Raw genomic sequence first — 13,934 nt, forward strand, 5'->3', positions numbered from 1 at the left:
TATTAGCCCATTGGAGCCTCACCTCAGAAATCAGAACACTACAACACAGAGAACTTAATTAACTTGCCAAATGTCACACAGACCATCAGAGACAGCAGGATTCATGCCCAAGCTGTCTAACTCCAAAGTTTATACCTTTTTTTAGTTTTGTTTTGTTTAGAGAGAGACAGGAGGAGAGAGACAGAGAGAGACGGGAACACTGAGCTGTTCTGTATGTGCCCAGACTGGGGATCGAACTGGTAACCTCTGTGCTTCAGGTTGATGCTCCAACCAACCAAGCATCCAGCCAGGATTTAATTTTTTTATTGATTGATTGATATCTAGAAAGAAAGAGAGAGAGAAGGGAGGGGGAAGGAAAGCATTCATTTGTTATTCCACTCAGGCGTGCACTCATCGGTTGCAAAGCCTACACTTTTAACTACTAGGCTATTCCATCTCTCTGCATAGAATATGGGGAACCTTTTGTGAAGATGGAATTTCATTTCCAGAAATCAACTCAGACTGCAGATGAGAGGCTAAGGTCATAACAAAACAAGGGGAGGGGGGGAGTACGTCTCCGCGCTCCCCGGAAATGCGAGGGAGGGTCAGCAAAGGAGGCTCTTTCTCTAACACCTCAAAGCTCTAGATATTGCTTTTAAGAAATCAGCTCAAATAAAATTGAAGGGGACAAAAGGTGACACTGAATCCAGATTAAAACAACGAGAGAAGGCAAAGCTACAGTGGAAGAGGTGTGTGTGGATGGATTGCGGCAGATTTGGTTCAAATCCTGGCTTGAGACTTAATATCCGGCTGAACGCTGGGGGTCAAGAAGGTCAGCCCAAAATTGTTTGATTGAATTCATGTTTATTCCTTATAGCAAGCTAGTAATCACAAGTGGATTTCTTTATATTCATTGAAACATTCGTCCTGCATGTTCTAGAAAGTGACATTTAATTGACTTTAGTCCTATCGCTTTATACTTTGCAAGACAACAAAATAAGGATACATTAAGTCATAAATAATATGTGATCATTAAATATGATACAATAGGACTCAAAGTTAGGCATTTCACTATATTTCTTTTTATAAAGGAGTTGAGCTTTCCGTCTTTTACTTTGTGATATTTGCTGGGGATATCCATTCCATTCATTCTGTAAAAGTTACTTATGCTTAAAAGGATAACGATATCTTCTAAGCTTCTACATGGCACCAGGCTCTCGGCTAAGCCCTGCCTGTCAAATGAGTTATCTAAACCAGACCTAATCTTTACCTTCCAGTGCTGACCCAGGTGAAATTGCCAATATTCAACCTTGTCTTAAACTTACAAGAATGGTCATTTCCTATGGTGCAACCTAGTAATAGGGCTATATATTAAATGATTACACAAACAGACATACAACTATAATTTGAGATAAGAATCATCAAGGCAAACTATGGGATCCTATGTAAAATGGGAGGGGGGTGGAGGTAAATTCTGATTTCAGGACAGTGTTGAGGAGATGCTTCTTCTCCAGCTCTGTTGGTTCCCAAGTGGTGAGAATTCCATTAATGAAAGAGTCCTGGCCTCCCTCCCCCTCCTCCACTGGAGAGTCATGGAGGGAACTGGTGCGAGCCTGTCCTTCCTTCCAGGAGTCCCCCACTGCAGAAATGTCTTCTGTGCTTGTGCCTTCATGCTTAGGGTTTCCTTTTCTTTTTTTTTCTTTTTTGCAAAATATATATACTATAACATTTACCATTTTGACCATTTTTAATTGTATGGCTCACTGGCATTAAGTACATTCACATTGTGTGCTACCAGCATCACCATTCATTTCTAGATCTTTTTTCATCTTCCCAAAATGAAACTCCGGACCTATAAAATAACTCTGATTCTCCCCTTCCCCCCAAACAATGGCAACCACCGTTCTTCTTCCTGTCTTTATGAGTTTGATTACTTCAGATAGGTGGAATCATACAGCATTTGCTGTGTGTGTATGTGTGTGTGTGTGTGTGAGAGAGAGAGAGAGACAGAGACAGAGACAGAGAGAGAAGGACAGAGAGGAAGGGAGAGAGATGAGAAGCATCAATTCTTCTTTGTAGCACCTTAGTTGTTCATTGATTGTTTTTTCATATGTGCCTTGACGGGGGGGGGGGGGGGTTACAGTAGACTGAGTGACCTCTTGCTCAAGCCAGCAGCCTTGGCTCAAGCTGGTGAACCTTGCCCAAACCAGATGAGCCCATGCTCAAGTTGGCAACCTCGGGGTTTTGAACCCAGGTCCTCCGTGTCTCAGTCCCAATGCTCTATCCACTGCACCACCACCTGGTCAGGCAGGCATTTGCTCCTTTTTGACTGGCTTATTTCACTTAGCAGAATGTCTTCAAAGTCCATCTGTGTTGTAGCAAGTATCAGAATTCCCTTCCTTGTGAAGGCTGAATAATATGCTATTGTAGGTTTATACCGCATTTTTATTATCCATTCCTTCACCGATGAACATTTCAGTTGCTTCCCCCTTCGACCGTTGTGATAAATGCAACTATGAACATAGGTGTGTAACTATCTATTCGAGTCCCTGGTTTTGATTCTTTGAGTACACATCCAGAAGTGGAATTACTAAGCTATGTGGCAATCCTATTTTTAAATTTTTGAGGAACTTTCATATTGTTCTCCATAGTGGCTATACCATTTTACATGACCGCCAGCAATATACAAGAATTCCAATTTCTCTACAACCTTGCCAACACATTTTTTTTTTTTTTGGTTAATAGCCATCATAATGGGTATTAAGTGTTACTGTGACTGTGGTTTGCATTTCCCTGATGATTCGCAATGTCTAGCATTCTTTCATGTGCTTATTGACTACCTGTATATCTTCTTTGAAGAAAAGTCTATTCAAGTCCTTTGTCCGTTTTTAAAAACTGGGTTGTCCACTTGTTATATTATAAGAATTCTTTTTTTTTTTTTTTTTTTTTTTTTTTGTATTTTTCTGAAGCTGGAAACGGGGAGAGACAGTCAGACAGACTCCCGCATGCACCCAACCGGGATCCACCCGGCACGTCCACCAGGGGCAACGCTCTGCCCACCAGGGGGCGATGCTCTGCCCATCCTGGGCATCGCTATGTTGCGACCAGAGCCACTCTAGCGCCTGAGGCAGAGGCCACAGAGCCATCCCCAGCGCCCGGGCCATCTTTGCTCCAATGGAGCCTTGGCTGCGGGAGGGGAAGAGAGAGACAGAGAGGAAGGAGAGAGGGAGGGATGGAGAAGCAGATGGGCGCCTCTCCCGTGTGCCCTGGCCGGGAATCGAACCTGGGACTTCTGCACGCCAGGCCGACGCTCTACCACTGAGCCAACCAGCCAGGGCTTGTAAGAATTCTTTATATAGTCTAGTTCTTAACTCCTTACCACATATGTAATTTGCAAATACTTTCTCCCATTCCATGGGTTGCATTTTCACTCTGTTGATAACGTCCTTTGGTGCACAAAAGTTTCTGATTTTCATTGTTCACTTATCTTTTTCTTTTGTTGCCTGTGCTTGGTATTATATCATGCTTAGGTTTACAGAGGCAGACCCAGCACTGGGGATCCTGTGGGGTCCAGTGCTGCCCATGTGTTTCGTTAATTCTGGGCTTAATATTAAGAATCTCATGTATCCACAGAAATGAGCCATATTTTCTAATACCAGCTTTTCCAGTTTAACAATGATGATATATTGTTCTCCATCTGAATCACTCCTTGCCTTTTAAAAAATTTGTTTGGTCCTCACGTATACCCTTCTCCCAATACCAAATGGAAGTTGGGACAGTGATTTTAGGGTGATACCTGAATGATGCACAGAAATTAACTAATTGAAGGGAAAAGAGAAGGGTAAATCATTCAAGGCAGAGGGAAGAGAATGTACAAACGCCCCATAGGAGAAGTACAGTGTCGTTAAGGAAATGAAAAAAGCATAAGAGGAGCTGAGAAAAGCAGAGAGAAGAGAACAAAGGGAATGGAGGGGAAGGTGAAGCCCCAGCCGGGAGCCCACATCAGCAGGACCCTGTAGGTAGGATATCATGTCTGCCCTTGACCACAGAGTTAAACCTGTTTTCTATGATCCCTAAAGGTTTTCACTCCCTGGTTACCCTTGTTCCTGGGTGTGAATAATGGAATCCTCAGATTCCACCCCCCAAAGTTGAGGATTCCTACTGAATGATACAGATAAGCATATCATTTTTGCTGCCAGCAAAGCCTTAGGTCAGAAATGCTTTAACTGACTAAGACGACTCCCTAATGTCAAAAATTGTGGGGAAATCACAGAGAAGAGGTAACACAAATTAAACTAATAAAATAGAATGATTGCATAGAGTGGGAAAAGATAGGACATCAAAATTCTTGCCCCTCTAAACTTGTAAAAAATTGAACTCTCAAACACAATAAATTCATTTAAAAAAATTAACTCTCCAAAATGTTTTTGGCCATTACAAATATAAGCACTTTTCCCTAGTCCTTGGGACAGCGTTAGAGGAAATGAACAAAGACAATGTTAATAACAACACTTTCCTCTGAGCGCTCAGTCAACCCACACTACCCAGGACTAGACAGAGCTACATCAGCACAAATAATCTAGAACTTCTGGTGGGGGGGGGGGAGTATACCACCATTATCCCTCTTTTGCAGATGAGACCACACAGGCATTAAAGAGGTGAAATGAATTACCAATTCATTTCAATTCTACTATGCCCACACTACTGCATAGTAGAAAGATTAAAAACCAGGTTTGTCTGAAGCCAGAGCACATGTTTCTAATCATCATGATAACAGCCTCACTTACATAAATCCTATTCCAGAGAATAGACTAGGCAGCTTTGGCCAGCTTAGGGATAAGACTCATCCTTAAATATGAGATTTTCGTGTTGATTTGTGCCATTATCCCACTAACTCCAGACCCTGATGACAGACCTCCGGAGTATGCGTGAAGTTCTTCTGAGTGACTGAGAACACAGAGGGAGAAAAGGTGGACTCACTATAAAGAAGGTGCATCTGGTGAGAAGAAAGAAGATGAGGAATGCAAGGAAGATGAAAAGAAGCTATTCCCTCCCCAAAGAGTGCCTATTTTCATTAACGCTATTGAGCCTGAACTCGCTTTTTCCACTCCAGTGATTTTCAACCTTTTTTTTTCCATGGCACAAACACACACTAATTACTAAGGTCAGTGCCCCTTACTAAATACAACCATTTTCATCTCATGGCACAAATAAATTAGTTACTAAGGAAGAAGAGGTCAGTAGAGTTAAAAAGAGATTAAAAGTGAAGTTTGGTCCTTTCTCACCCATTCACTCTTTAACACTAATTTATGGAGTGATTTCTCCGTACCAGGCACTGCCTTGCACATTTGGGATAGACCAGTGGACCACACAAAGTCCCCTTTCTGCGTGAAGTTCTACTGAAGGGAAGGAATGATAACCTATAAACAAAATTAATAGACTAGACACAAAAAGGTCTGAAATAAATCTTTTTTACCCCTCTATGATCCCAAATCTGGTCACTGCAAAAGCTAGCATTTACTAAATCAGGGGTCCCCAAACTTTTTACACAGGGGGCCAGTTCACTGTCTCTCAGACCGTTGGAGGGCCGGACTATAAAAAAAACTATGAACAAATTTCTATGCACACTGCACATATCTTATTTTAAAGTAAAACAACAAAATGGGAACAAATACAATATTTAAAATAAAGAACAAGTAAATTTAAATCAACAAACTGACCAACATTTCAATGGGAACTATGCTTCTCTCACTGACCACCAATGAAAGAGGTGCCCCTTCCAGAAGTGCGGCGGGGGCCGGATAAATGGCCTCAGGGGGCCGCATGTGGCCCGCGGGCCGTAGTTTGGGGACCCCTGTACTAAATGCTTGTTCTGTGACAGACTGAAATTTAGATGTCTGCCTCATTTAACTCACTTGAAACTCTACGAGGTGGGTGGACACTGTTATGATCCTTGTAATACAGATGGATCAGCAGAAGCTTAAAGAGGGGTCTGTCCAAAGGCCTCCAGCTACTACGCGGCAGATCCTGGACTTGAACCCAAGTAGCGTGATTCCAGAATCTGTCCTGGAAGCACCAGTGAGCGCTCTTGGTATTAACTTCCAGCTTACAGACAACAGAAACAGGCTCTATTTAATCAAACAGGAAAGGCATTATCAGAAGAGTCCCCAACAGCTTACATGGTCAAAGAAGAAACTGAAAATTAGACTTTGAAAATGGGGAAGAAGCAGGGGAGACAAGAAGGCCAAAATGATAGCTAAAAATCTCACCCTAAGAAGAGCCCACTAAAAGTGTCCCCAGTTCTGCAAAGCCCACCTCTTTGTGTCAGCAGCTCCCAATTCACGGTCCTAGGAAGGAGCACGGCATTGGCTGAACACAGGTCTAGAGCCCACACTCTATCCCAGGGATCCCCAAACCTTTTACACAGGGGGCCAGTTCACTGTCCCTCAGACCGTTGGAGGGTCGGACTATAAAAAAAAAACAACTATGAACAAATCTCTATGCACACTGCACATATCTTATTTTAAAGTTTTTTTTTTTTTTTTTTATGTATTTTTTTCTGAAGCTGGAAACGGGGAGAGACAGTCAGACAGACTCCCGCATGCGCCCGACCGGGATCCACCCGGCACGCCCACCAGGGGGCGATGCTCTGCCCACCAGGGGGCGATGCTCTGCCCACCAGGGGGCGATGCTCTGCCCCTCCAGGGCGACGCTCTGCCGCGACCAGAGCCACTCTAGCGCCTGGGGCAGAGGCCAAGGAGCCATCCCCAGCGCCCGGGCCATCTTTGCTCCAATGGAGCCTTGGCTGCAGGAGGGGAAGAGAGAGACAGAGAGGAAGGAGGGGGCGGGGGTGGAGAAGCAAATGGGCGCTTCTCCTGTGTGCCCTGGCAGGGAATCGTACCCGGGTCCCCCGCACGCCAGGCCGACGCTCTACCGCTGAGCCAACCGGCCAGGGCCACACATATCTTATTTTAAAGTAAAAAACAAAATGGGAACAAATACAATATTTAAAATAAAGAACAAGTAAATTTAAATCAACAAACTGACCAGTATTTCAATGGGAACTATGCTCCTCTCACTGACCACCAATGAAAGAGGTGTCCCTTCCGGAAGTGCGGCGAGGGCCGGATAAATGGCCTCAGGGGGCCGCATGTGGCCCGCGGGCCGTAGTTTGGGGACCCCTGCTCTATCCTCTAGAAATCATGCAAAACAAACACCTAGCCTTTCAGTCTCTGTCACAGAAGTAGCGACCAGGCCAGGCGCATCTCCAAGACAGTGTCCTGGTCAGGGGGGGGGGGGCTGCCTTCACAGGATTCTGTCCTATTGGTGCATCCCCGATTAGCTACTTAATGATTCTCTTCAAACAGACTCGACATTTTATTTAATTTATTTGAAAAGAAAAGTTGATTCTTTCTGCTGGAGAATATGGATTCGATGTGTTGGCTATATTTTGTCTCCTAGGAGTCATCCAAATAAACAAAACGCTGCAGATTTCTGAAGTTCACCCAGGAACCACCCAAGAGCATCCTGCACTCCAAGAGACCCACTCTAATGTAAGTACCACCTGCTCGTTTGCATGAGGTCACAATGATAAGGGACAAACGATGATGTCTAGAGTGACTACAGGAGGCGCAAGGCTTCTCACTAGAATTCAGTCGGGGCCTCTGGGAAACCCGCCTTTCGTGTCTCTCTCCTTTCTTATTTGGCCTTAAGCAAACCCCACAGCACCGCTGTTTCTTGGCGCACTCAACATGGGCGTTGGGTAACGAACACCGAATGCAAGCACAGCCCCTCCATGGATGGCAGACGTGAATGCCCTTCTCTGCATTTCCAAAAATACTATTTAGGCTGAACATTTATTTTCTTTTAGGAGACAGAATTCAATCTTCTAGACTCTCTCTATTTCCTCTTTCCCTGACCAACAGACTGACCAGATAAACAAACAAACATGAGCCTTACCAAAAAAAAAGGAGGAGAGGGAATGGGAGATGGAGGCAATTTTGTTCAGGATCTATACTCTGGCTTGCAGTTAAAGTGATGAGCAAATTTATTTACACAACATATATCCATCCACCTAGGACTACCTTCACTCCGCAAGAATATAAATAAACGCCACATAAAAAAAAATACGTTCTCTCTGCACAGAAAGTCCAGTAAACAGACCTGCTATGAATGCAAAGCAGGACACCCGAGGGAAGGAGAAAGGCCTTCGGAGGAATCTGAGCAGATGCTACACCCCTGCCCTGCTCATGCCCCCCTGCTTCTCTCTCTCCCTCTCTCTGATATCGATGTTCTTCTCTGAGGAGGAGATGCTACACCCCTGCCCTGCTCATGCCCCCCCCTTCTCTCTCTCCCTCTCTCTGATATCGATGTTCTTCTCTCTCCTCTCTCTCTCCCCTTCCCTCCCTGCCTTCCCTTCCCCTTCCCCTTCCTCTTCTTCCTCCTCCTTGTGCTCCGCCCCCATGCCCTCCCCCCTTCCTCCCTGCCTCCCCCTCCCCTTCCCCTTCCTCTTCTTCCTCCTCCTTGTGCTCCACCCCCACGCCCTCCCCCCTACCTCCCCTAGAGGAGGTAGCTGAGCTGGCCGCTGGAGAGTCCTGGACAGAGTCCCAGAGGTGCCGCATTGGGACAAGGGCCGCCATGCTGATTTTCCCAAAACTGCGGGAGCTGCTCCCAGCATCTCTGATCTTCCGCCCCAAGAAGCGGGCTGGCCACAGGAATGTGTCTCCAAGCAGTTAGTCATAAATCCTCCTACTTGAACATAGTTGACTGAATGAGATAATCAATTAATTACTAAGTCGCACTGCTCCAGACTAATACATATGCCGACACAGCAAGAAACTGGAAAGGCACAAGGGAAATGAAGAAAGTGAAGAGGCTTCCTCTGCAAGACGGGAGTATTGACTTTGAGAGCAGCACCAGTTCAGCAAACGTCTGTTTATTCAGACTAGAAGTAGCCAGGGAACTCAAAATAAGCAGAGAGATTTCTTGGAATTTTAAAAGAACAGCTAATGCTCTTAACCATAAGATGCTCAGGCCTTAGAAGAGTTTGGCATGCTCGCTGAATCAAAAGAGGATATTTTTTCCCTATAAAGTTTTGAAATAAAATGTGTTCCATCTTTCTGAAAATTAGCTATGTGGGTAATTTTTCTGGGGGCAGTTCTCAGTTAATGGGGCTATTCTGTCTACTAAATAGTCTATTTTACAGAGATTCCGGGGCACGGGGGCTGGAGGGTGAGGGAGGCGGGATGTAGGCCATACCCCGGGTTTTCACTAGGAACACTGCGTTCTCGTTTAAAGAGCACCGAACATGGAACCTAGGAACCTGGGTGGGAATCCTGGTTCTTCGGTTTATCACAAGTGCCGCTGTGAGGGCACGAGCCTCGGAGTTGCAGTCTGCGTGGTGGGATAACTACTGCATCTTCACAAAGCGGCCAAGGACGGAATAGGACAGGCTGTGTGTGAGTGCTTCACATGTTAGAAGCGGATTCAAATGCAAGGAACAATTACTGTCATTTATAACAGCAGACGCTCAGGTTTGAATGATTTCCTCATCTTCTCTCTCCTTCCCTCCCTCTCGCCCTCCTAGGGAGCATAATGATATTTGTGATGACTACTGCTCATGGAAATTACATCTCTCCGTTATTTCTTCCTACAGAATAAATTTCATCAAAATCCATTAAAATATTTTAGACAATATGCCTACTTTAAAAGTGTTATTAATCACTATTTTATTTCGAGATGTTGGCCTAAGGACAAAAAAGAATTAGACTTTAGACATTTTGTGAGGCAGTTTGAGAAGGAGGTGGATTTCATTAGACTTAGCCCACTTCTTTCAAGTTGTCAACAAACAGAAAGGCAGAGAGAGAGAGGAAATCGGACAACCATGAAATATCCAGCAAGTAAGTCAAGGTCAAGATCTCTAATGAGCTTATAAAGGTTGTAAACAGCTGAGAAGAGACTGTTTTGCCCACAAACTCAGTTTCTACCCAAGTGGCAAGTTTACACTCTGCTTAGTGTCAAAGAATGAAAATGTTTTAAAACTTTTTCTTATTATTCTTTGAGTCCTTATGGAATGGACATTGGAGAGATGATAGATAATAATAATAATAGATAGATATGCAGAGATGGATTCCATACAGATAGTCTTTCTACCCTTTCTGAAATGGCATAAGACAAAGGGACTTAAGAAGAAAAATATGTAATATGGCTGACTTAGAAGGGAGCTAAACAATAATCTCTATCCCACCTTTTAATTTTTAAGAAATAAGACATAAAACAGGTACATGAGCCTGACCAGGCAGTGGCACAGTGGACAGAGTGTTGGGATGGACACAAAAGGTCCAGGTTCAAAACCCCGAGGTCACTGGCTTGAGCACAGACTCACCAACTTGAGCACGGGGTCACTAGCTTGAGCATGGGATCATAGACATGACCTCATGGTCGCTGGCTTGAGCCCAAAATCACTGGTTTGAACCCAAGGTCACTGGCTTGAGCAAGGGGTCACTCACTCTGCTGTAGCCCCCCATCAAGGCACATATGAGAAGCAATCAATGAACAACTAAGGTGCTGCAACAAAAAATTAATGCTTCCCCTCTCTCTCTCTTCCTGTCTGTCTGTCCCTATCTGTCCCTCTCTCTGTGTCTCTCTTTCTCTCTCTCTCTCTCTCTCTCTCTCTCTCTCTCTCTCTCACACACACACACACACACACAAAAGAAAGAAAACGAGGTACATGAAAAGGTGCTTACCATCACTAATCATCAGGGAAGTGCAAATCAAAACCACAATGAGATATAGCCTCAAACTTGTTAGATGGCTATTCTCAAAAAGACAAAATTTAACAAATGCAGATAAGGATATGGAGAAAAGAGAACCCCTGTGCACTCTTGATGAGAATATAAACTGGTAGAGTCACAAGAGAAAACAGTATTGAGATTTCTCAGAAAATTAAAACAACTACCATATGGCCCAGCAATTCTACTGCTGTGTATATGTCCAGAGAAAATGAAGTCAGTATTTTGAAGAGATATCTGCATTCCCATATTCATTACAGGATAATTCACAATAGCCAACATACAGAAATAACCTAAGTGTCTACTGATTGATGAATTGGTGCAAAAAATGTGATATATAGATACAATGAGCCCTGGCCGGTTGGCTCAGTGGTAGAGCGTTGGCCTGGCATGCAGGAGTCCCGGGTTCGATTCCCAGCCAGGGCACACAGGGGAAGCGCCCATCTGCTTCTCCACTCCTCCCCCTCTCCTTCCTCTCTGTCTCTCTCTTCCCTTCCTGCAGCCAAGGCTCCATTGGAGCAAAGTTGGCCCAGGCGCTGAGGATGGTTCTATGGCCTCTGCCTCAGGTGCTAGAATGGCTCTGGATGCAACAGAGCAACGCCCCAGAGGGGCAGAGCATCGCCCCCCGGTGGGCATGCCGGGTGGATCCTGGTCGGGCGAATGCGGGAGTCTGTCTGACTGTCTCCCTATTTCCAGCTTCGGAAAAATGAAAATAAATAAATAAATAGATAGATACAATGAAATACTATACAACCTTAAAAAAGGAAATCCTTTTTTTTTTTTTTTTTTTTTTTTTTGCAAAGTGAAATATTCCAGGCAAAGAAAGACAAATGCTTATATGTGGAATCTTAAAAAAAAAGAAGTTAAACTCATAGAAATAAAAAATAGAAATGTGGTTGTCAGAGGCTGGGGAGAGGGGTCAAGAGAGACTGGTAAAAAAAGCACAAACTCTCAGTTAGAAGATGAAGAAGGTCTGAAGGTCTAATGTAAAACCTGGTGATTCTAGTTGATAACACAGTATTGTAGAACTGAAATTTGCTGAGAGAGTACAAGGTAAATGTTCTTACAAAAATAAAGGTAAAATGTGTGAGATGATAGAATGTTAATTTAATGGGGGAATTCTTTCACAGTGCATATTAAATCAAATTGTACACTTTAAAAATCTTACAGTTTTGTCAATTATGACTCAATAAAGCTGGAAAAAATAAAACCTAAAAAATAAAAAGGACCTGACCAGGTAGTGGTGCAGTGGATAGAGCATCAACCTGGAATGCTGAGGTTCCCGGTTGGAAACATTGAGGTCTCTGGCTTGAGCACAGGCTCACCAGCTTTAGCACAAGGTCGTTGGCTTGACCATGGGATCAACATGATGCCAATGTCACTAGCTTGAGCCCAAAGGTCGCTGTCTTGAGCCCATGGTTTCTGTCTTGAGCAAGGGGTCACTAGCTCAGCTTAAGCCCCCTGGTCAAGGCACGTACAAGAAGCAATCAATGAACAACTACAGTGAAGCATCTATGAGTTTATGCTTCTCACTTTCTCTCTCTTCCCTCTTTCCCCCTCTCAAAAATAATAATAATAATAATAAAAAGGAATTAATTTTATCCCAGGTCACAAAGCCAGTCCTGCAACTATTATTAATAATAGCTAACATTCCTTCAGCACTGACCATATGCCAGGCTTTGCACTAAGCTCTCTAGTTGTGGAATCTCTCTTAATATTCCCAGAACAATTAGAATGCCATCTACCGACAAGGAAACTGAGGCTCAGGAAAGGAACGCAACTCATCCAAGGTCGCTCAGCTGGTAAGACACAGTAACAGGATTAGAATCTGAGGGGTACACTGAGCTACACAGAGCCCAAGATTTCTGGTTTCCAATCTAGCACAAATTCCCTTCATATGTCTTAAGCTGAAGTTTTAATTGAAAACGTGTCTTTCATTCCAGAGGTTAACTGGAAAATTCCCCCTTTTTAATGAGCATATAGAAAAATAATCACCTCCTCAAATTGCATATTCCCTTTTGTCTCATAACATCTATTGCAAGAACCGAAGACTAGTTCAGCTGGAGCCGGGCTGCCCCTTAAATAAGTCATGCCCTGGCTGAGTCTGTACGGCTGTCACCATATACATAATAGAAGAGACAGTGTCAGGGAGCAGCCGACACTCACCTCCATGAGCACTTGTTTCCAAATTGCCCTTGACAGTTTACGAGCAGAGTGTTTTAAAGGAATGCATTAAATATTGGCACACGTGCTCGGAGAGTCTGCCCTTCCACTTCCTGGGGCAGGCACTTTGATTTCTCCCAGTTCCGTTTGGTTTTGCCTTTCCTACCAAAAGGAAGGAAGCTGAGAGCAACTCCTGGGGCAGCTGGTTTAGCTGCAGGCTGCTGCCCTGGCCTCTGAATAGTAGAACAGAACTATGAGTTGATGAGGTATATGGTCTCCGAGGCTAAGAGATATGGGTTCGAATCCAAGCTCTACCATTTCCCAGCCACGTGGCCCTCAGCAACTTTCTGAGCCTCACAGGGTTTCAACTATGGAATGGGGATACTACTGTCCTCCAGTGGTTACAGTAAGGACTACCTAAGTGTGTTAATAATAGCTAACATTTATTCAGTGCTCACTATATACCAGGTTCTTCAATAAACACTGAACATGTATGTTTTACTAGTATCATTCTCACCAAGAAGTAGGCAATATTATTAATCATCACAGAATACTGTATGCTACATCCTGTTCTCCCCATTGGATGTATGAAGACATGGTTCTAAGAGGCTCGGAGATTCTTCCAAGGCAGATAGGGGCACTGGGATCGAAGGCCAAGTCTGTCCTACTCTGAGTCCACACCACACTGACAAGCCCTTGAAACGTTCACCATCTAAATCCAACAGACCCTGCTGGCCTCCCTCCTCATCGTGATCTTGTAAGACCAGTGCTTCTCAAACTTGACTGTGCGCACAAGTCACCTGGAGAGCTTGTCAAATGCAGATTATGATTCATAGAGTCTGAGGTGGGAACGAGATTCTGTGTCTCTAACAAGCACCCCAGGCGATGCCACTGCTATTGGTGTGGGGACAACACTTTGAATAGCAAGAAGGGAGAGAACCCTTCAGCTCCTCCATGATTTTTCAGTCCTTACCACTTGAAACTAAGAGAGGCTTCTAAGGT

General features: G+C 44.2%; 1 pseudogene; it reads left to right on the top strand.

Annotated features, from left to right (window-relative positions):
- Window positions 1–13,934, top strand: part of LOC136404322 (small ribosomal subunit protein uS5m-like) — a 127,223-nt pseudogene that overhangs the window by 33,206 nt on the left and 80,083 nt on the right.

This window comes from Saccopteryx leptura, chromosome 4 (genome assembly GCF_036850995.1).
Source record: "Saccopteryx leptura isolate mSacLep1 chromosome 4, mSacLep1_pri_phased_curated, whole genome shotgun sequence".
NCBI lineage: Eukaryota > Metazoa > Chordata > Mammalia > Chiroptera > Emballonuridae > Saccopteryx > Saccopteryx leptura.